The 23,295-nt window shown below is 34.7% G+C and overlaps 1 long non-coding RNA gene across 1 annotated transcript in view; it reads right to left on the bottom strand.

Moving 5' to 3' along the window:
- Positions 1 to 14,499, bottom strand: part of LOC125699196 (uncharacterized) — a 36,018-nt gene extending 21,519 nt beyond the window's left edge. Inside the window, exons 1-2 of the long non-coding RNA XR_007379481.1 lie at positions 14,453 to 14,499; positions 14,034 to 14,157 (exon numbers count right to left, since the gene is read on the bottom strand). This is a non-coding gene — a long non-coding RNA (uncharacterized LOC125699196). The remainder of the gene's footprint in view (positions 1 to 14,033; positions 14,158 to 14,452) is intronic.
- Between the last annotated feature and the right edge of the window lie 8,796 nt (positions 14,500 to 23,295).

Here is a 23,295-nt window from a genome sequence, read left to right as displayed (position 1 = left end):
ACAATTAAAAATAGTGACTAAAAAAAATTTCAAAATGTAACTAATGCATCCACAATGAGAAAGGACTAACCAAAAAACAAACAAAAAAAACAAACAAAACCACACACACACACACACAAAAACAACAACACCAAACTTCTGTAATTTTTGTAAGATAAATGTTCTACTCAGAGACTTCAATTTTTACACCCCTTGTATTTTTATATGCTTGATCCAAAGTAGGTGTCAGTTATAAACGAAGAAGATAAAGTGCCACAACAAGATCTTCATTACGATTTTTGTAAAAACAGAAACACTCAAGCCTACAAATCATATGCCTAAAATGCATAATTTCTGCAAGTTACCTAAACAGAGGGAGAAAATCATTTTAGATCTGTACACAGGGAACTTGTTTTTTTCACCTCACTGAAAGTAACAGCTGAATTTGAACATTTTGACTGGATTTTTATATTACTGAAGAACATTTCCTATATATTTTCTTTGTCGTAGATCGAGGTGGCTTGCTGGATTGAAGCAGAGACAGGGAAAATCATCTTTATGGAAACATTTGTAGGTCATTTCTCAGATTTTTTTTTAAATGAATAGAATGTATTTTCCCAGATTCCATAGTTAAAATACATGTATGCCCTACCAACCCAATGTTGCAACAGTAGCGTGATAAACCTGTAAAGATAAAGGACGGAAGAATAAGAATCATATGCCCTACAAACATGACTAAAATACTGACATAGTACAACCAAGCAGACTTTTTAATTAAATATCTGAAAGGACATGCCCTATTGCTTCCTCAGTTCGGGCAAAAGAGTTAGAGCAATCACAGCTACACTAACTTGGTAACGCTTATTAATTACTTATTTCAATACAAGGCAGCTAGACAGATAGTTTAACTTTTCAATCAAAGATAATGTCACAAGTGAAATTAATATGTTAATAAAATATACATAGCTTGCTCTGAAAGTAATGCCACCAATTTATTTCCATGGAACCTACAACTGATGAAAAGAGCTCAATGACACTATCTGGTAGAGCAAATTCTCAATGCTCTATTATATTTTTCAACATCATTACCATCATTAGGTATGCACTTTTACCAGCAATGAACAAGAGACTTCATGTTACACAGATAAAAATCTGCACCAATGGAGGTGACACTGTTTCACAGCTGCTCTGACAGTGATGCTGCTGAAGTACAGCACTCATCACTCACTGTGCTGACATCCAAAATTTGGCCTCCACAAATGTTCAGCAAGTATCAATGAGTGCCATTTTTTCCTGCATGGAGACATTCAATTCCACCGCTTTTCCTCCTTCACAATTCCACGTCAGGCACCATTTTGTCAGACTGCCCTCTACTGCCATCTGTCATGTGGCAACAAAATGCAACAGAATATTGGCAGGAAGGTTCAGACTGTACTTCCATACCCCCAACAAACATTCACCTCTGACACTGTGGGCCGATATAATAAAAAAGGAGGCGTTAGTTTCAGCTCTGCCCTCATGCTCTGAAATAACTTTCAGTATCAGATTTTGAGTGTATCAATCACACAAATTATGCTTCTTTTACAATACAGGAGACATCTGTCATTCATTGCAATCCATGAATTATCAAACAGTAACAGATACTAGGAATTAATTTGTGGTTAGAAAGTTTAGGACAAGAGTCATTATATGGCTGAACATAGGAATTAATAATCAAACAGTGATTTTTTTTTTTTCTTTTTCTTTCTCTTAAAGATATTTAAAGTATATGGCTATTCTACACCACACAGAATTCAGGCCAATCCAGATATTTCATTTACATGATGAGCTTCACAGACTGAATAATAATGATAGGGTTTCAATACAGCATATGCAAGCATCTCTTGTGTAGTCATTATAGGAATTTCACCCTGCTAGCGTTTCAGCAAATTTCACTAATCTAAGTAATTTTAATCAGTGCAGGCTATCAAAGAAGACAGGGTTGGGGTAGGGATCATGAGTTTCCAATTGCCTCATCAGATTTAGTCAGGCTTTTTTTAAGGCAAGGATCTGAAAGAAACGATGTGTGCAGATTTGTTTTTTTTTAACATGATCAGATCTTTGTTTAAACAACAGCAAAAAAAAAAAAGTAAGTCTTTGAAGTGGACTGTTATTATCATCATCTACCCTAAATGTGCAAATATACCTCCTGGGCCCTTAGGCTCACTAGGCAGAATTTGAAGTATTTTAGTTCACATTATGGATTGTTAGTTGTCTGTTGGACCTCCATGATACATTAGCTCCATCTGTAGTAATTCTGTGTCTACTTGTCACGTGCTGATCCTCATTAAATAAAAAAGTAAATATATTTAAAATATTTTTTTACAACTATTTCATCTCCTGCCTACCTATGAACGATAAATCAAAGTGCTAAGTTATTAAGTGGTGTGATTAACAAAAATTGTCAAATGTAAAGCCTTTTTTCCAATCTCTGCACTTCTGTCATACTTGTTCCAAAGTAAAGCCACGTACCTAGCCTGATGTTGCTAAGGAAAATTTGCATCTTTTGACACTGTTTTGTCTTCTGTTTTTCTAAGCAATATTGTCAAATACTGTTTACCCCAGCATTGGTCAAATTAGTTCAGACAGCAACTGAAGGAATAGAAAAAAATCACCACACTCCTTCAACAGAAGGGCTCATCTGTAGTCTTTAGGGGAACCTCATATAATATCGCTTTCACACTCTTTCCTCTGATTCACTCTTGTGCTCCACATTTTCATGTGCTATCTATTCCTCTAGAGGAACCATGGGACAATGAAGATCCCAAGTGGGTTTTCATAAAGGAGTTCAATCTCAGCTTGTTCACTTCATTGAAAATGAAGATCTTTCTCTTCCAAAACACAAGACTCCAAGAACTTTCTGGAGCTCAACAGGGAACAGATTTAAAACAAATACTTAAACTGAAAGTGGAGGAACTTATAATATATATACAAGTTGAGCAAATGTTTAACATATTATATGTATGATTGTATTTTGTGGATTGCAACAAATACATATTACCCATTTAAAAACAAATGTATGAGTTAATTCTTTAAAAAGTCCAAGTATTTAAAAAATCTCAGTACTTAGAACATGTACTCAAATACTTCAACCCCAGCTGCTGATGCCTACAATATTCAGGGACCTGAAAATTGACTAAATGAACAGTGCTACACCAAGAGACAGAACCTATAAACTAAGAAAAATGATAAAGACATTGTCTTGCTATGCATGATCATGCTAGCCTACAAATTGGAAGTGAGACAAAAATAATCTTAATTGGAACTGGGTTTAAAACCAACTGACACTGAGCAACTCCCATGGAAAAAATATGAATAGTCATTTCAGTTCTTTAAACAGGCCCCAGCAGATGGCATCAGCTGGCCAGCAAAGTCATGTATGTGTCTTTTCATATAGTACAAAACTACAGCATGAAAAAGCACTTATTAACAAATAAGATAATTTTTACTCCCATATGAAAAAGGCTAACCTCTGAATGAGAATGTCAGATATCTATTAATTTGTCTCTTTATTTCTAGTTCTTTTGAGAAAAATAAAGAGAACATTTTTTTAGAATGATTTATCTTAAACAAAAGATTTTATATTTTTCTATGAATATTATAGGGGCAAGTGAGGATTATTTGTAACATGAGAGGAAATATCCCATACCTGGCACAAGTGGAACCTTGATTTATGACTTGGAATTTAAGTTCTATGATAATAAAATAACATTGAGTACTGCTACTACCTTTATAAAAGATCAAGTATAGTTCAGAGTAATTATAAAAATTATAAACCCAGATTATTGAAGTATTACTATAGATGCCTCTCACTGTTAAAATACAAAAATCCTTATGGTTACTATTAGATTTTAGATATATATATCAAGCCTGGAGCTGATTCTTCATATCTAGTAAGAGGTCTGAGTTTCCTACGTATTCTACAACTGAATGCAACAAATTTAGATGCTCTACCATATGGTGTTTATTGAATAGAGTTTTCTCTCTCACAGTAATTTACTAAACTTGCTGTGGAACTCTTCTCCTGTACTTTGGGTTAGTTAAAATACTTCTAGCACTGAATAATTCATAATGCTACTTGAATTTGCTAATTATTCTTATATTAACTTCCAAGATCTTATTTGTAAACTTCTTGCTGTAAGTTACAAAACTAGGCATACCTAGCCACACATTTTTTCAGTGTTTGAACAATCTGAATAAATTCCATGTTGGTTGTTCCAAAACTAATGCCTCTCTTTTATTTCCGTGGAAACAACAACACTATCTGATAGTGCAAATTCTCAGCTAAAAACCACTGTTTTTCAACAGTCATTAACATTTGGTTTGCATTTTTACCAACGATGAACAAGAGCCTGTGTGCCCTGCTCATAAAAATCTACACTCCTTCACATAATAGTAAATCTGGGAGCTCAAAACAGAAGGTGGTAAAGGAGAGGAAGAAAAGTGGGTGAAACAAGCTGTCTGCTACTGAATCTCATTTTCTGAAGATAGATTTTAACTCATCAGAACATGCGTGATTCCTTCCCAGGTACTGCTTAAGTGGCTCTAACTTTCAAAGGTTTTATTTCAAAGTGTGAACAATGTATAAAAATGTGCTCAATATGATGAATGTTGAGATGTATCTGCCTTTTGTGCATGCATCCAGCTCAAAGTGGCTTATTTTGGTACTGTTATGCTCTGCATACTTTCCTCCTTTATAGTTCAATTTAATGATATCATAAAATGGCTTGGGTTGGAAGGGACCTCAAGGATCATCAAGTTCCCATACCTAGGCCAAAGGCAGGATTGCCACCTACTAGATCAAGTATGAGGACCAGTTGCTCAGGGCTTCATCCAACCTGGCCTTGAATACCTCCATGGATAGAGCATTCACAACCGCTCTGGGCAGCCTAATCCAGTACTTCACCACTACCTCAGTAAAAAACTTACCAAAGTTCCCTCTGACATCTAATCTAAATGTTCACTCCGTTAGTTTAAAGTCATTCCCCCTTGTCCTATCACTATCTACCGATGTAAAAAGTAGATTTTTTTCTAGTTTATAATCACCCATCAAATATTGAAAGGCTTTAATTTGTTCTCCCTGAAGCCTACTCTTCTGCAGACTGAACAAGCCCCACACCTTCAGCCTGTCCTCACAAGAGAGACACTCCAGTCCTCTGATCATTTTCATCATCTCCTCTGGACCCTCTCCAAAAGTTTCACATCCTTCCTGTGTCCTGTCATTCCATCATAGAAGGCCATCAGATTAGTCAGGCACAACTTTCCATTGATGAAGCCATGCTGGCTGTCTCAGATCACCTGCTCATCCCTCACATGCTCTAGCATGTCTTCCAGAAGGATCTGTTCCATCATCCTCCCAGGCACAAACGTGAGGCTTACAAGGCCTGTAGTTCCCCAGGGTCCTCCTTTCTCCCTGCCTTACAAAAGGGAGTGATGTTAGTTGGAAACAAGATATTCTGATCAATGTTCTATTTTTAGAACTCGCTGAACATGCTGTTTATTATCACTATTTGATAAAATTTTACATTTGTTGGTTTATTTCACATGTGGCAAAGCAGAAGTATTTGGTTTAGCATTCCCACTTACTATTATTGACTTTTTAAAGCTCTTACATTCAAAGATTTCTTAGCACCTTACAAATAAACATAAATATTTTCTTTTCTCTCTTGCAAAATGATCTACACTCACTCCTTGCTACTGCTGCAATTCTGATATAACAAATTAATAGTTCAAATTTATTTTATGTTACTTACTGCTATAATAAACTACAGCTTATAACTTTAATAAAAACATTTTTAATGTTGTCCAATAGATGCATAATTTTTATATATAGTTATATATATATAGTTATATAGCTCAAGACCAGCTGAGATACCTGTGGGTTAAGGAAAGCATTAATAAAATTTACTCATGAAAAGTGAAAAGCATTGGAAGAACCAAATTAATAGAACTTCCATTCATGCCATGCATCCACTCAAAAAATTCAGCAAACCCACAGGCTGTTAGATATAGAAAAGAATATGAAAAAATATATGTAAAAAAAAATTACAGCGAGGGTGGTGAGGCACTGGAAGAGGTTACCTAGAGTTGTGGTTGATGCCACATCCCTGAAGACTTTCAAGGAGAGGCTGGATCATGCCCTGGGCAAATTTATCTAGTGATGGTAGCCCTGTTTACTGCATGGGATTTGGACTAGATGTTCCTCAGAGGTCCCTTTCAAGTCTAAGGATTCTATGATTCTATGATTAAGAGCTTGTCCAGGTGTTGGTGGTCAAAAGCTTTGCATCAAACACATCTTTCAAATAAGATTTTATGACACTGTCTCATAAACTTTCAGAGACATATTTGCAAAGAGTTTTCTGCATGGTGTATGGCACATATGTACAAAGTGATTTCATTGTATCCTGACACCAATGTGATTTCATCTCTATGTCCATGCATGTAATGGATATAATGCATATAATGCATATAATCATCCTATCCTAAATGTAACCTTTGTATGTGAAGCTCTTAGAGTACATTTTGAAAGATATTTTCTTTCCCTGACTATTTAATTGAAATGGAGATTGCTTTCTAGCACATGGTCTGGGTCTCATGGAGAGACAGAGCTAGACACGTGAAACAGGCAGCGCATCTGCATCTCCAAAGTGGCAACTGAAGTATTTTGCCTTTTCTAAAAGCTGTTTCTTAATGAGGTGAGAATATTTATCCTCACTTCAACAGTGTTCTCAGACAACAGAAAACACTGTTTGTAAGTACTAAATAGTACAATTCCTATCTTATATCTTGCATACTTTTCTCACACCAACTGCAATAATATTGTAGGACAAAATAACAGCCATAAATGAGTGGTTTTCTTTCATAGTTAGGAAAAATATTAATGGCACTATCCCATTTGAACCTATGTCAGAACTGTCAAATTACGTTGTGTACAAGCACTACTCATGATGACCCATTTTGCAGATATAAGTAATTGCTTCTTGTAGATTATTGTCATTGAGTCCCAGAAAACTCATTTTTGTCTCTCTCTGATTACTCTCCATTGTTCTGTTTCATATACTTCCCTCTCGTCACTGGCTTATTCAGATAATACATTACAACAGCCATAATAGGGTAAGAGCAATAGGCAATATTAAATAATAATAAACTCTTGGTTTGATTGCAAAAATTGATAAATATCTGCTTAAAAGTATGATAAATGTTGATCCACGTGATTTTTAGTGTCAGGTATTCAACTTAAAGTTTACAAATGACACGTTCTTCACTTTTCTTCCACTTTCAGATACACTTCTAAAGCAATAACATGTTTTCTACAATAGAGCACATAACTGAATCATTATGAAGTACATGGAAGAACCTGCCCATAGCCTTTGGTACATTAATGCTAAAAATTAATCTTGTGCTTCTGCTCTTATGAAACAGCAAAGAACTACAGGTGGTCTTCTCACTCCCAATAGTTGAAATAGCAAGAATTGTTTTTGATCAACCCTAATCATCATATAGGAACATTTAATTAAAAAAGTAATTATGGTGGAGGAAAATAAATTACTGTAATCATTGCTGTGATGTTCTTCAATTAAAAAAAACCTCATATTTTTAATGACTGGTGTATATTAAGCATTTTGTGAAGAGTTTTTCATGCTTTTGAAAGAAAATAGCTTGTCTCCTGTTGCTTCATAGTTATTTATCCTTTAAACGTACAAATGCTGGACTGTTTCTTTCAGAAGGCTAAATATGATTTATTATTATATCACATAAAAAGCACATGTTATCTTGGCCAACATCTGATTTATGACAAACACTTTTTACTTCTTACTTCACACAAATTAGCAGAATTTCTCACCTCTTCATAACCTCATCATGTTCTGCACATCCACAGCATATCTCAGGCATACACAGCAGTGCAAAGTCAGACTTAAACCACAAATTCAATAGAATGCCAGGAAACATCCAAGTTGTAATTTATCTTGGGCAGCTGGCTCAAAAAGGTGGTGTTCCTACACAGCCACGTCACAGTCAAAGCTATGCAAGTAGAGTGATCTAGAACTTGAATTGGGTGGCATGCAGTGGTTCTGCTAGGTTCGTTTCCAGGTAGACAAAATCCTTACTTTCAAAGTCTACACGTCTGTTCATACATTTAATCCCGCTTAGAAATTAGGATTGAATTAGGCTGGACCATTATCTAATGCATTCGGATTGAAATAGAAGAGCATTTACTGCCAAATTCAGACAGCTGCTACCCTTGTATCAAGACTCTAAAATTTGTAGCCAAACTGATGGATTTAAATTTTTCTCATTACTGCTGAACTTTGAACATTCAGGATGAAACTTCTCAACACTGTCCTTAGTCACTGACTTGAGCATTTTATGCAATTATATCCCAAGAAGCACTTGATTTGTCAGCTGTATCATTCCCTCAAATAGTTACCTAGAATCAATTTATATTTAAATTTCTTTCTTTCAATATCCATAAGAATTTCTGCTAACTTTCTTTCAGAAGTTGGCAAAATTTTGTATATAATTGAAGTTAAAAACTCTATTCGTTTCTAATTTCAGATGGAGGTTTTATTGCTCAACAGTTGAAACATTTATATGTAAAGAATACGTTAGCTTTTGGTAGGCTGTACTATATCATTCATTCATATCATTCAGACAAACAGAAAAGTGAAAGGTATTTCTGCCTTGCAAGTCTTCATTTAAATGTAAAGAGTAATTTTAAGATAATAGGATTTTGAGGACAAAATTTAGCCACCGACTACATAGCCATTTGCAAAGAAATATTTCATCTTCTAAGCAGGCAATGCTGCTGCTTCTTAGTAAGAATTTTATTTAATTCTGTAACTCTGTTGTAGACATCTATAAAATATAAACATTACTAAATTTCAGTGTGACATTTAGAGAGAAGAGAAAGGCAATGACAAATAGAAACATGCACTGCCTATGAAATTAAGATGATAGGACTGAGTTAATGCACTTCTTGATGCAGCACTAAAGGAGGTGTCTTTCTAGGGAATCTGAACTATTGTCAGTTTACTAGTTTCTCAGTTTCATTTACAATTAAGATGATTTCTAAAATGAACATACAACTGAAAAAATACTTTGGATAGTAATGACAGAAGCTTTTAATCCTCTAAAATTTTCTGCATTGAGTGTACTTCTAGTTTCATCTTTCCTTCTCAACACAGTTAGTAAACAGGGATCAAGGTTTGCTGAAATACAGTCTAGTAACTACTTGCTAATTGTTATCTCTAAAATAAAGCTATTACTTGGCTATATGATTATTTCTCATTGACTTGGCTTAGCATGGAAACAGCAGGGGAGCGCTCATCATTAATAGTGCCTCTTGGCTAAAGACTCTTCTTATAACTGCTTAGCTGCTACCCCTCTTCCCTCAAATGTCATAGTTCATTTCACTGGAAAAATATCACTAACTAAAACAATGAAACTGATATTAAATGTTTTAAACTATTGAATGTTAGGGAAGTTGCAACTTAATTTCCCTTAGATCTTAGTTTTCATCCAGTCTAGAGAAAAGGATGTAGGCTGCTATGAAAGTATTTCCCCTATATCTGCAAAAAGTGATGTTTCGCTTGGGAAACAAAAAACAAACAAACAAACAAACAAAAAAAAAAAAAAAAAAAAAAAAAAAAAGGAAGTCAAATCAGCCTTCTCAGGAGATAACAGCAATTTAAAAGAGATTCTTTTAGTTGAAGCTCAATACCTTTAAACTAACTGATCCTAAGAAAAGACCTTTTCATTACGGATTATCTGTCTCCTTTGCAGAGACATTATTGAAGATTAATGAATTTAATGAAAAGCCCCATGTAAGCATCAAACTAAGAATTCTGATGCTAAAACAGGGCAGCTAACTTCCTTCAGTTCAATCACACTGTTGATTTATGTGTGTAAATCCTAAACATCTTGTTTAATTCGTTACTGCTACATCTGAATAGCTAGTTCGTAAAAAGGTTTGGACTGCACAAATAAGAAATTTAAAGTAGAGACAATTAGTGATCTGCTGGTGATTTTTAGAGAAGCTGTTGCTACAAAACTGTTTATGACAAACTGTGGAATAACTCTTACTCCTTTATATCTATTGCTTATAAATTATTTACACATTATAACATATATTATTTAATGTTTCTGAGACACTGTACTACTTTTCTTCGAAATTATTTTTTTCCTGTCACAGCCCATATTTTTCTCTCAGCGCCAAAACCAAATGGAGATGTTTTTCCTCCAAAGTTACTTATTTTGGAATTACAGTAAGTTCTCATGCAAGGTGACAGCAGGTATCTGGGGGTAAGGGCTGCAGTCTTCCAGCTTCACCCAATAGCACTACAACACCAGAGGTGCACTGTTCCACAGACAAGCTGCACTTCTGCTCAATGGGCTGTTTTATCTTTTGAAAGAGATCACGTGCACTTAAATTTACTTGAAAAAGAGGATTGTTTCAAAGAGATCTGCCAGTAATAGCAACTGAAATGAAGGTGTTAAAGCAGAAATCCATACAGCTGCAGATGACTCAGCCTATGGATGGTCCCACCACTAATCAGAAGGGGGTCTGCTGAATGGATGCAGCACACTGATGCATGTTTTTCACAGTGCTTGGTCTAGTGGTTGGCAACCCTGCTTGTGGCAGAGAGGTTAGAACTAGATGATTTTTGAGGTCCCTCCCAAATCAAGCCATTCTGTGATTCTAAATTCCCTGAATTTCAACTTACAAGACTCCAAACACCTTTTCTCAGCGTTGACATAATTTACTGTTATGGCCTAGCTGTAGACAGCAGAATCCAGGAACAATGAAAGAAAACATATTGGTATACAATTTTATCATACTGATAGTTTGAAATAATGCATCAGTTGTGATTCGTTAGAAAGAGGAAAGCTTGACGTTATGCTATGTCATAAGAATTACTCAAAATTTATAAAACAAGAATGACTCAAAAACCTGTATGTAGCTTATACATAAAATCCATATGTAGAGTAATACACACTTAACCAAAGACAATAGTACTGCAGTTATTGTTTCTACCTACTTCAGTTTTTAAATAACAAAACATTTTACCTGCCAAAAGTCAGAAGAAAGAAGGGAGTTCAACAAAGACGTTTCACCCTTAGCTGAACTCTCAAATTTTTCTGGCATCAAGTTATCCTCTTAATTGCCTGTGAATTCCCCAAAAGGGTTTAATATTATTTGTTTCTAGCCCATAAAATTCACAACAATCCAGATGTTTGAGGTAATGCTCTATTAACCCTAATCTTCAGAATCAACAGATAATGTTGCATTGATTTCACTAAGTCCAAATGATCTTTTTTTCCCCTTACTCCCTTTCATAGAAATTGAGGATCAGTTGCAGTTAGCTTCTGCTGGTCAATGTGATTTTCTCTTTTTTATTCCTCAGTAAGCGCTGCAGATACTTGAAAAAATATAGCACTAAAGCTATACCGTTGCATCAACAGTGCTTAAATGAATCCCATGAGTGAAGCCCAAATAAGACAATAACCATAATCTTTTTCTCACAAGATTTCTATATCTTTTGCAGACACATTTTACCAGTTTTAACTAAAGTGCCACCACAGAGAACAGAAATATCCAGAGTAACATATCCTAACTAGTTCAGATACTGTATCATAACTTTTAAATAAACATTGTTGTCCATTATAGCAAAAACTACTGAATATGTTCTCTTCAATCCTATCTTCTCCATAGAGTGTATGAGAATAATGAAACCACTTTTACTATTAATCCCTGAGATTGAGTTTTAAATTATTTGCATAGGCTTGTGTAGTTAAACTTCATAGATAAGATGGACAGAATTTTGATTAAAAAAATGTCTGCAACTCTTGGACTGTGTTTTACACAGGTATATATGAAATACATCAGAGTTAGTACACAGCTGAAAACTACACAGAGATTAGGCAAACACTGGGCAGCAAAAGGGAAAATGTCCTTTTATCAGAAGTTTTTAATTCAAAAACTATTTTTTTTCCATCATTTCTATGACAAACTGGAAAGTAATGTTGCATATTTAAGCTGACCTACATATTTTGAGCATATGTTTGTTATTATTATTATTATTATTTAGTTTCTAATCTATTTGAAATGAAGCTAATTAAAAAAAAAAAAAAAAAAAGTCTTTTTCCCCATATTGTATTAGAAAAATTTTGGAGAGTTTGTACTGAGAAAATTTTCTAAAATTGACTCACATAAAAAAATAAATGAATTCTGGTACATTGATTCTGCAGCATTCAAAAAATCGCTATGAAATGCCTTTCCTAGCTCTACCTATAACCTTTAGAAAAACAATTTCAGTAAACTTATCCTATTATTACGAGTATTTTATAATGACAGTTTAGAACAGTAGAGGGATTTACTATGCACTGGTGGAGACCACAGCATAAGACAGCATAAGGTCCTTCTTGTCCAGGGATGCCAAGGATTTTCCTTTGCTCAAAACACTAATTATGTCAATTATTGTTTTTGTAGCATGCCCACTGACTACATACACATAAAAATTTTGTCTTTTTATATAGACATACCACATATATCTTTTAAGAATATTTTCACTGACAGTATATTTTTTCTGTTTTTCCTTCAAGCAGAAATGTAAAGTAGAATGATACACATTGTATAGTCTCCTATATAACGTATCACACATAAAAACTAATTGGTATAATTCAGTAACAGTTATTAAAATAATTTAAAAGAGGAATAAGGTTATATTTTGATTCTCAAAACCACTGTGACATCTGGAAATAATTCATGGACTTTTCCTTAAGTGGCCCCTAATGTTTACATTAAGCAGGTGTCCCAACAACATATCCTTTCCAAGTTTCATTATTAACCCCACGCATGATAGAAGAAAATGACAGTATGATGGCCATCTGGTCATAGTCTAGAAAATGTCAGTACTCAAAAGGTTAAAGGGTTAACGCCGCATGCTCTTGTGCTATATGCTGTGTTTGTGCAATGCTATTCAGAGGCTAAGCCTGTCTCCAACTCATTTTTTTAAATAAAGCCTGCAGTACTTGAACCTGTCTACTTCAAGCCTTGATTAATGTTGTTAACTGCTATTCTCGCTCTCTCCTCGTAGCTGCCAGATGGAATGCTGAAGATTATTCTGCATCACTTAATTGGAGTTTATAATTAAAAAATGGAGAGTGCTGTGGACTACGTTTTGCCCCTTTGATCCCTACCCAGACAAACAAGCTTCTCTAATCAGTAATTCCCCCATGTCCTCTTTTAGAGACTGAGATCATATGCCTCTTATGTCTACAGTATGTATTAATATTACATCATTTCCAAAAGTGTGGAGATAAATTCTAATCACGCATGCTTTTTCCCTTTCAAAAAACTAATGCTACATATAGAAATAAAATTCTTCATATGGTTTCCCATGCATACCTCCCACCAACATGCAGCAAAACAGTAAGAAAAATAGTAATATATGCTGAATGACACAGATGGCTCCTATACAGCCAACTCCAGGACATGTTTTTCTAGTTCACTTCAGGTCAATGTAAAGAAGTGACTTTCTGCATCATTTTGGAGGACAGCCAAATGGAGCTAGGGCACCTCTGTTTCTGTTTGTGATAGCGATAAAAATGTAGTTGTATATGCACAGGAAAGAATGCATATGTGGACATAAATTTGCACAGTGATTTTAAATGAACTCCTCCTACATTCTTCTATGTAAGCAATGGCATTGCAGGCAGAAACATTCCACAGAAGGAATGATGCAATGTGAATTCTTCTGAACGTGCAAGGAAAGAAACAAAACAGTTCTAAAAGCCTTCTAGTACACATAGGATCTCAAACACAAAAACAAAGCCACTAGACCAGAAACATGCTCATTCCAAAAGAGAGATGAAAATGTTATAGATATTGTCATTGCACTTTAATCCTGCTGTTGCAAAAAGGAGGCTGGACTATAATCCCGAGGTAAGGTAATAAATCACTTATCAAGGAAGGCAAATCAACTACAAAGAACAGAAGCAAAAGCCAAACCTACCACAGAAAACTCCTTCATGTTGCTACCTGAAATTGTTGTGCTGACAGAATGAGTCCAACATAGTGCTAATGCTCAAAGTTGAAACACTTGCATAGAACAGCAGTGGGGAAGAGTCCTGGTGGTCCTAAGTGGTGAAGAAAACGATGTCATTGTGAGCCACTATAGCCTGTGAAAAAAAATTCTCATAAATGACAAAACAGGCCACAGAAATACTTAGTTCTAAACAGACAGAAACTTTGGTGGTAAGAATTTAACAGCTCATGGAGAATATACAAGACAGTGACAAAGTCAAAGTGGTTACCTAGTCCTGCCTTCAGTCAGATCATAGCTGTTGATGCTTCATTTGTGGACACAGAAAAAAAAACCCTCAGGTTTGGCTTTGTTTTCTTAAACTGATCTTTTAAAATGCAATATCCCACCTTGATTTGTTTGACTTGTGGCTGTACTGTTCTGATCTATCAAACTCATCCAACAGCAGATCCTGGGAAAGTAACCAAGGTAAAATGATTCCACTGTAACATCAGCTAGTGTACATCACACATACAATTTTTAAACTAAATATTATATTCTTCAGAAGAAAAGAATAGAAAGTAACTTTTATAAACATAAAAAATCTCAGAAATGAAATTTGGATACATTTTTCAGTGCTAAATGATTAGCTATTTAATTGCTTCACTGAGATAAACTTTTTTCCTTAAGTTTTTTTTTTTACAAAGTCACTTTGCAATGACTAGATTTTGATGTGATTTCACATCAGTTTAAAATGGTTTAGTACAATGGGATACATCTTTTGTTAAACAGGTATATGCTTGTTTGTTTGTTTTTATTATCATCTTACTAATTCCTCTCTTTCATAGCTACTTTTATTATTTATGAAAGAGAAATACCTCAGAAGAAGTGAGAGCTGCCCTGTGGAAGCAGGAGCTATGAATGGGCTGAACAACGCTCTACAAACCCAGAAGAAAGTCTAGGGTAATCTCCTGCATACCAGAAGTAAGCTTGGTGTCTCTTCAGGTCATGAGGGCTGAAGAAAAAAACACGAGCTCATGTATCTTCCACAGTGTCAGCAGATGACAAAAACTATTCCAATACTTGTTCCCGCTCCCCCTCCCTAAGAAAAGTAATACAAATATTTCCCTGTGATATACAAACCATTAAGAACCAAACTAATTACCTAGGAGGTAGGTAACAAACCTCATAAACACTGTATCTACAAACTTCTATAAATTGTCCCAAAATAGATGCATCTTTAAGCATCTGAGGCCCATAAGTAATCATATTATTCTCATGATATAGGAAAAAAATTCTAAAATGTTGATCATATTTATAGGTTAAAAATAGCATTTTCAAGGAAAGGTATTTAGCTTCCAACTATAATATTTAGTGTTGTTGATGTATAATGATTAGATACTTGAGATTCAAGTCTTTATGTGCAATTAGCTTAATCCATAAATTATAATCCATGAAGGTAATAAAAACAGTCATTTTGAAAATCAACTGACAGAGCCCATAATTTTCTGCAGTAACTGTGCTCACTAGCAGCAGCATACAAAAGTCAAAATGGTGGTTGATAAGGAATGCTGCTCATCTTTACCCATATTAAAACAAATTGTTTGTTAAAAACCCATGTTCATGCTATGTACCATGCTATGGTTTCTTTGCAAAGTACTCCTGGTAACTGACTAAGAAAACCTGCCAGAACAATACAGTACCCTATTCTTCCCTTGAACAGAGTTTATGTAAATAGTCAAGATCCTAACTAGAAGCAGATTTCTTTTTCTGAAATTACTATTACTGCAGCATTTTATATTTTTTTTCTGAGTAGCTATGATTGGTAGTAAGACTCAGTGCTCAACTACTCTTGGCAAAAACAGAGATTCTTTGTAATTAGGGGTTTCATTCTAATTTAGACCAGAGCTATTATCTATGTTTTTGCTTTCGTAACTTTTCAAGTCAGTAAAATGCAGATTTGTAACAGAAAGAATACAGCAAAAGAGGGCTGGATGCGTGTCTTTCGTGTGTATATCATCCACAACTTAAATGAAAATGCTGCGGAGTTTTTGTTTGCCAGGTTTTGTTGTTGTTTTTTAATTGTTTTGTCAGAAGTAAGAACACGCTACAGTACTGCAGTTGTTCCTTCTGAATGACAAAAGTCAAACAACTTAATGAATAGTTAAGTCAAAAAGTCTCTTAGGCTATAATCATGACATACAAAGAAATTGATGTACCCCTTCGCTTCTCCTACAAAATCAATGGATCTGTGGCACATTACTACCTTCTCCCTCTGGAAGTCATTTATTCAAGTTGTGCCAATGCTTACTAAATCGCAACATAGAAACAAATGTTTGATTTTAGTATCTTTTAAAAACTCCTTCACAAATCATATACTATAATTTTGTTTTTAAATATAAATGTTAAAATTTAAATTGAATGTTGATAACCAAGTCAGAAAGTTCTTAACAATATTACACATCTATGAATGAATTATCTTCATGTACATAGAACTAACTTTCAAATGGGCATGTGCAAAACATAAGACTGTTTCAACTCACACCATTTAGCTTATGTTTAGATTGTTTAGTTTAGATTTGTTTAGATTGTTTAGAAGTTTAGATTGTTCTCCAAATTCACAAAGACAGGATTTCACAGATAACAAATAATTCAGTAGAACAATGCCTAATAAGTTTCACAGGTTCATGCACAGAAACAAAAGAAATTAAAATACTTTGCCGAATTGGGATTAAAGCACATACATGGTAAATTCTACCAAAGTTTCAAAGGAGAGGAGCTGAATGGGAATACTATGTAAACTGTGAGATGTTTAGAGTTGACACTCTTTGTCTCCAATACCTTGGACAGTTAGATTCCAGATTAATTTCAGATGCAATGACATTTTTATGTTGATCTCAAAATCTAAATTTAGCATAACAATTTTTGTCTGACTTATAACCTCATTCATAAGTAACAACAACAGTACTGCAACCCTTGCTATAGCATGTGGCTACCCGGGGTGGCCTTTTGAAGTTCTACAAAGGGCACAAGAGAACATTCCTAGCAGATGTATAAGAGGTTCTAACTTTAGGAAACTTTTCCAGAAGAGGTGAGATCAAGAGACTTTTTTTGTCACTTTTTAACTGCTGACAAACACGTGTAACCTGTCTGAACTGAACATCTGGCGCATTACCTTGGGATAAAAGTGACACAGAATCAGATTGAAGCAGATGTAGCCACTGACCTGCCAAAGCATTCCTGTTACTCTCAGGTCCTGAGGCACTACAACAAAAGATGGCACCACCCTCATGGGAGTCCAAAACCCAACATGGAGCTAAGATGATTTTAAAAATTCTGGCACCAACATACCTGAGGGAAAAAAGACCAAACAAACAACAAAAAAGCCACTGATAGGTCACAGAGCAGTTACTATTAATTAAATAGTCCTATTGATTATGTTATTCTGTCCTCAGTATTTTTTTAACTGCAAAGAATATATTTACTTTCCTCATAATATGAAATGCACAGATCTTTTATTTAAAATCCCTCTGTAAAACCTGTGCATAATTAAAGTTCCTACTGCTTAAATACTCCTTCTGCATAATTACATTAAAAAGTGCTTTTCTTTGCTTTAAGAATTAGAAGAAAATGCTTTTATTTTATTTTTTTTTAACTAAACAGGCTGTGATAGAAAACTTTTTGTCTGTGAGAAAGGCTTCCATTGTCTGAAATAACTTAAATAATATCACTTTTCACAGACTAACAGCAGAACCTTTTGTTTTCTACTTTACTCAGAAGTAGTTTTTAAATGATTATAACAGGTACTTTCTACTACTTGTACCTGTTGTTAAACTGTATTACATAACTACAGAGAAACAAAGAGGCTTAAGGCACTACCATACCTATTCTTCACATGAAAATCCAATTCTGTAACGACTACATTAGTTTTTGTAGACCCTTCCAAAGATTATGTATAAAAAGTAGATAAAAGTGCATTTTCCTATTTACAGACATACTTCCTCACATCAGTAAAATATGTATCTTCTGTAAAGAGCCAGGAAAATAACTTTGTTATACTCACAGAGAGAATGTGAATGTGAAAATAAAATCAGAAAACATGTGGCTTTTTGCCACATATGATCAGCACTCCCTTTTACTTTTGAGAAATAGTAATTTTAATTAGTGATGGAAAATGTCATATACTAAAAGTATAGTAGCTACATTTTAAAACAAAAATATGCTTTTTGTTTGTTTGTTTGTTGTTTTTGTTTTAATCCAATGAGTTTGCTAGAAAGAAAGAGAATGTTCACACTCTTTGCTGTTGATTAAGACTGCCATTTCCTTTCAGCTGGAGAAATTTCAGAAACACACTTCTTTATAAATAAGCTGGCCATCCTACTATCTAACTGACAATAAACAGCAGCACTTCTCACCAACATTCCATAGGGGGAAAAATATATATATATATATATATATATATATATATATATATATATATATATATATATATATATATATATATATAACATTTTAATAATGTTGAATTTCAGGATAATTACCACAAATGCAAGGAAAGAGTTGAGCACTGCAAAAGGAACTAATAATTGAAAGGTTGTGCTACCATGAGCTTGAAGCAAGAAACAGTCTACAATACATTCACCCTTTGGAGCTTTAACTTCAATACAGTACATGTTTTGCAAGGCAAAAGAAAAATTCTAAGCCCACAGTTTTCTGCTGCAACAATTTCTTCCTGCCTCTGCAATTTGTTCATCCTTGTTGCCTCCTATTGCTAAAGAGGAATTTGAATGAAAATATGGTTCTAGGATGAGGGTGGCCAGATACCTCAAAAGAATCTGAGATAAAGGACAGGAAAAATGCATGAATATACTTGGAGGTTAACACTACCAGAAATTGGCTAATTCCATTTAGTTAGATCGCTGTCATTTGCAGTAAAGCATCTGACTGCATCTATATAATAACAGGAAAGCAAGACTGGTTGTCAAGACCAGTCAATTAGAATTATGCCTGCCTCTGTAGGTTGCTTGCATAAAAGGCTGAGCCATTTTCACAGATAATCTATTTATAAATCACTGTAATAAAATGGCCAACTTGACGGCAGCTCTGTAGCATTCTTTCACATGTTCCAGTTGTATCCAGGCAACAGAAACATGTTAGTTAGATAAAAGCAGAGGTGAGGATGCAGGGTAGGGTTCCAGTACATTTCAGTGACTAAGGTGAAAAGGGCAAAGAACTAAAGACAGAGTATTGATTAACATTCTAATCTATCAGCATATTAAAATAGTTTAGTCACTTTTTTGAAGGTAACTAATGTATGCAGGCATTAGTATTTTAAGCGAAGAGTTTATGGTACATTTCTTACAATATATATTTTGTATTTTGTTTTCCCTTCTCTCTTCTATTTGTCCTCTCTCTTTCCTCCTCTAATTTCTGTTGAATGTTGATGTCATGGTAAGTTCAGCCCATTGCATTAGCTGAACCTTAGGACCAGATGGCTGAAAATCAGGTACACAATATCCAGCTGTTTTCAAAGGTATTTTGGTTTCCCTCACATTATGGAATATTCAGATCATGTATTTTAGACTCCAATTTTATTTAATTCAGTACAAAGTGAATGAAAACAATGTTTCTACTTTCAAGAACTTCTATGAAAGAAAAATGCAGAGTGAAATACTTGTAATACAACACAAGGTGAAAATAGCACAACAATCCAAAAAAAAAAGTTATTCAGTAGTCTTCTTCTATATTAAATACATATTATCATATATAAGTAATGAACTATAGAAAAATTCACTTACATGATGCAAATTACCTGCATCCTTTAGGAAAGAAAATTAGAAATTTAATCCCCAGTGCAATACTATAGCACACTCAGAAATGATGGGGAATATTCCTTACAATGGCATATACAGTTCAATACCTGTAAAATGAGAGCTTCAAAAAGCACTCCACCTCAACAGAATCTCAGCTCAGCACAGAGCAAACTCAGGAGCATTCAGGGAGATTCACTTCCACTTTAACTCACTCTCTCTCCAGACGTGGATCATTGATGTTACTGCTAAAACGTTGAAAATGCATTTGGTTCTTATTTTATTCAGTATATTAAAACACTATGTGGATTAGAAGGCAATTTCCATATTCTGACATCGGCACCAGATCCTAATACTGTTCTAGCTGTCTGATTTCAGAGTGAAAGACAGAGAAAATGGTTTGGATCTGGTCCTGCCTGTGGCTATAGACAACAAACTGGAGGGTTAAGCTTTAGTTGGCAAAATTAAGCCAGCTAATCAAAAAGTGCTGAAACAGCGTAAGTACAAAAAAAGCTGTTGTAGGAAGTGTGCTGCTCCATCACTTATGTCTCCAAAACTTTTAGCTATGCATCCCTTGAACTTTTCTCAGAGAAGTACAGTCTAATTAACTACTTGTGCTCTGATGCACTCTTTGTATTTTGAACAGGGCATTTTCATTAGCTATGTCATGTCTGTAGTTCAAACCCAAAACAAGGGGTTTGTAAGCTGAAATCTGCATGTGAAAGACAAGAAAGAAGGCAAAATACACTTGCACAAAAGACACTGGAGAAAAATGATGTCATGATTTACTCATAAACATGTGAAATTATCTGCAGAAAAGAAAGAATAGGCAATAGTAATTGAGCATGCCACTGTTTTGTTGATCCTTGATGATGATTCAAATCAGGAGAACATGGTACTATATACCTATGATCAAGCATTGATCTCACAGTGCCTTACTTATGCCTCATACGAGATTTAGCTCATTTATTGACATTAATATGAGCAAACAGCACTCAACAACATGGACAACAAATTACAGAAAGAAAAAGAAATACCAAAGCAACTATTAGAAATAATCTCTCATAAATCTAAGGGTATGGTTACAATATTTTTAAAATATACACTGAAGAAAATTGAATTACATGTGAGTAATTTACAGACAGAAGCACAGAAATATAGTACTTGCAATGAAAAGTCTCGGCTGATATATCAGATAGATATTAGCTGTCTGAACACTTTATTTATTTACAGCTTATTTTTCATGAACAGTGACACAAAGTATTAGTTTCACTCCTTTCTTGTCTTGTCAAACTATTTGTTTTTTTAAAGCAAGCAAATAACTATTGTCAATCATATGAATTGAGTATCTAATTACGTACAAGCAGGTTTTAAACAGCAGAATATGATCATGTCAAAAAAGGTTCCTCAACTACTGATTTTGTCAAAGCCATGATTTGAATATCCTCTGATATCCCACCAATACATGTCTTTGTATGGCTTGAATAACTTCCTCTGTGAGTCCCATAAATGGAGAAAAAGGGCTAGAATTTTTTTTCTTTAAAAATATATTTTTTCCCACATATTATCAGTTTGAGATCTGTTCCAAGAGTTTCCTGTTTACAGGATTTTTAGTTAAGAAGAAAAACAAGATTTCAACTGCTTCTTTTTCTTTTTTTTCTTTCTTTTTTTTTTTTTTGCAGACCTGTATTCACTGACTTTTCCCCCAAACTGAGACTTGTTTTTCTGAGCTCTGAAATAAATTGGTTCCTGAGCTCCAGTTCATCCAGTCATCTACTGTGCAAAAGCATCACAGATCACAGACCAGTTCCATGAAAAGTAACATTGATAATTTTTTCTTCTTCAATAAGACCTTGCATTGCTTACAATCGACAATATTTCTGATGTTTGCTTGCTGACAGCATTAAGAAGTCATCCCTAAGAAGCCTGAGTTGGAACCAGCTGCTTGTTTATCTGAGTAAGATGGCCAGTGTTGGACTTGCAAATGGCAGCTCCTTACTCCTCACTCAGGAAGTGGAGGGAAGATCTCATAGGATCACTGCATGTCAGGGATGAAGTGCTATCATGGTCTGTAAGTGACTGACAGACAGAGAAAGCCACCAGCTTCCAGTTTAACCACTAATATGAAAGCATTCTCACACAAAGCTGTGAATGCACCCACGGTCTGTAAGAGTAACAAAACTGAGAGAGAGAAATCATGTGAGAGCACTGCTGCTGTGATACCTCTCCCAGGCAGTGCTTAGATTGTTATCAGAATTTGGCTAAGCAGTGCTTGGTCTTGTTTTCTGTTTGCCAGTCTCTTCCCAGGATTATTATTACATTTTTCAATATTTTGGATAAAAATAAATTCTTAAAAATCCCTCAAGTAAAAATAGAAGGGAAAAAAAAAAAATTGGGAAAATGGTGAAAAAAGAAATCTTAAGGAATTTTAAGTATTTTTTGTGTTGTTATCCGATCAAGATCTGGCACAAGCTATCACATAGAAGGAAGAAAATGAAGTATAATCTCTAGCGCTCCTAAACTAGACAAGGTTTTCACTCCCAACAAAATAACACACATTGGCTGTGCTGGTCTGACATACACTGCAATCAAGAGAGTTAGAGAAACCTACTGATGCTATTTTAAAGCACCACATGTGAAATGAGCTTTCTGCCTGTCTTCTGCACTTCTTTTGTGGATTATCTCAGCCAGTAACAGTACAGTCCTGGGCCAGTGAGTCACTAAGACGCTTAGTGTTCCCCACCATTTAGTCCAGTTGGAGCAAGAGAGACAGCTACATACCAGTTTTTCAGATGCACGTGCTCACAGATCTGGCTCAGATCCACAACAAAATTCCAGTTCAGTACAAATCCTCTTAATCTCCTGGGAGCAGAAGCTGCTCCCCAGACAGCTGACATATTTCAGACCACTGATATCATTATGTGGAGATATTTATTGGTGTCTGCCCAATATAATATTTGGAACATGGTGCATACAGCCAAGAAGTTCCTTTTCAACAATGCCTCAAATAATTGAAGTGAAGTAACACAGATATAACAGGTTTTAGGAACGGACCAGCCTTAAGTTTACATGTTTGGATGCAAAAATTCATAGCTGTCTGATTAGATACTGCTGATTCTACTGTCATTTTGGAAGCCTGACATTAAATACTAACCATAAATTTCTAAGTATTAAAAAGACAGAATCACATCTCACTTTTTGGAAGCAATAACTCTTGCTAATAGGGGTCTTTATATAGTGGTAAAAGATGAGTGTGTAAGAAAAGACTAAAGTGGCAATGGTTTGTCTATTAAATCTTTCAGGAACAATGTGTTTCCCTTAGTTTAAATCCATGAAACCACATCCAATCCAAGCTGAACAGAAGAAAAAAAAAAAAAAAAAAAGAAAAAAAAAAAATGAAAATGTCAAGCTATTACGTTAACATTTTCCCCATTTCAAGTCTT

The sequence above is a fragment of the Lagopus muta genome, chromosome 12, assembly GCF_023343835.1.
Source record: "Lagopus muta isolate bLagMut1 chromosome 12, bLagMut1 primary, whole genome shotgun sequence".
NCBI lineage: Eukaryota > Metazoa > Chordata > Aves > Galliformes > Phasianidae > Lagopus > Lagopus muta.
Note: the sequence above shows the minus strand (reverse complement) of the source record. Positions and strands in the feature narration are given on the sequence as shown.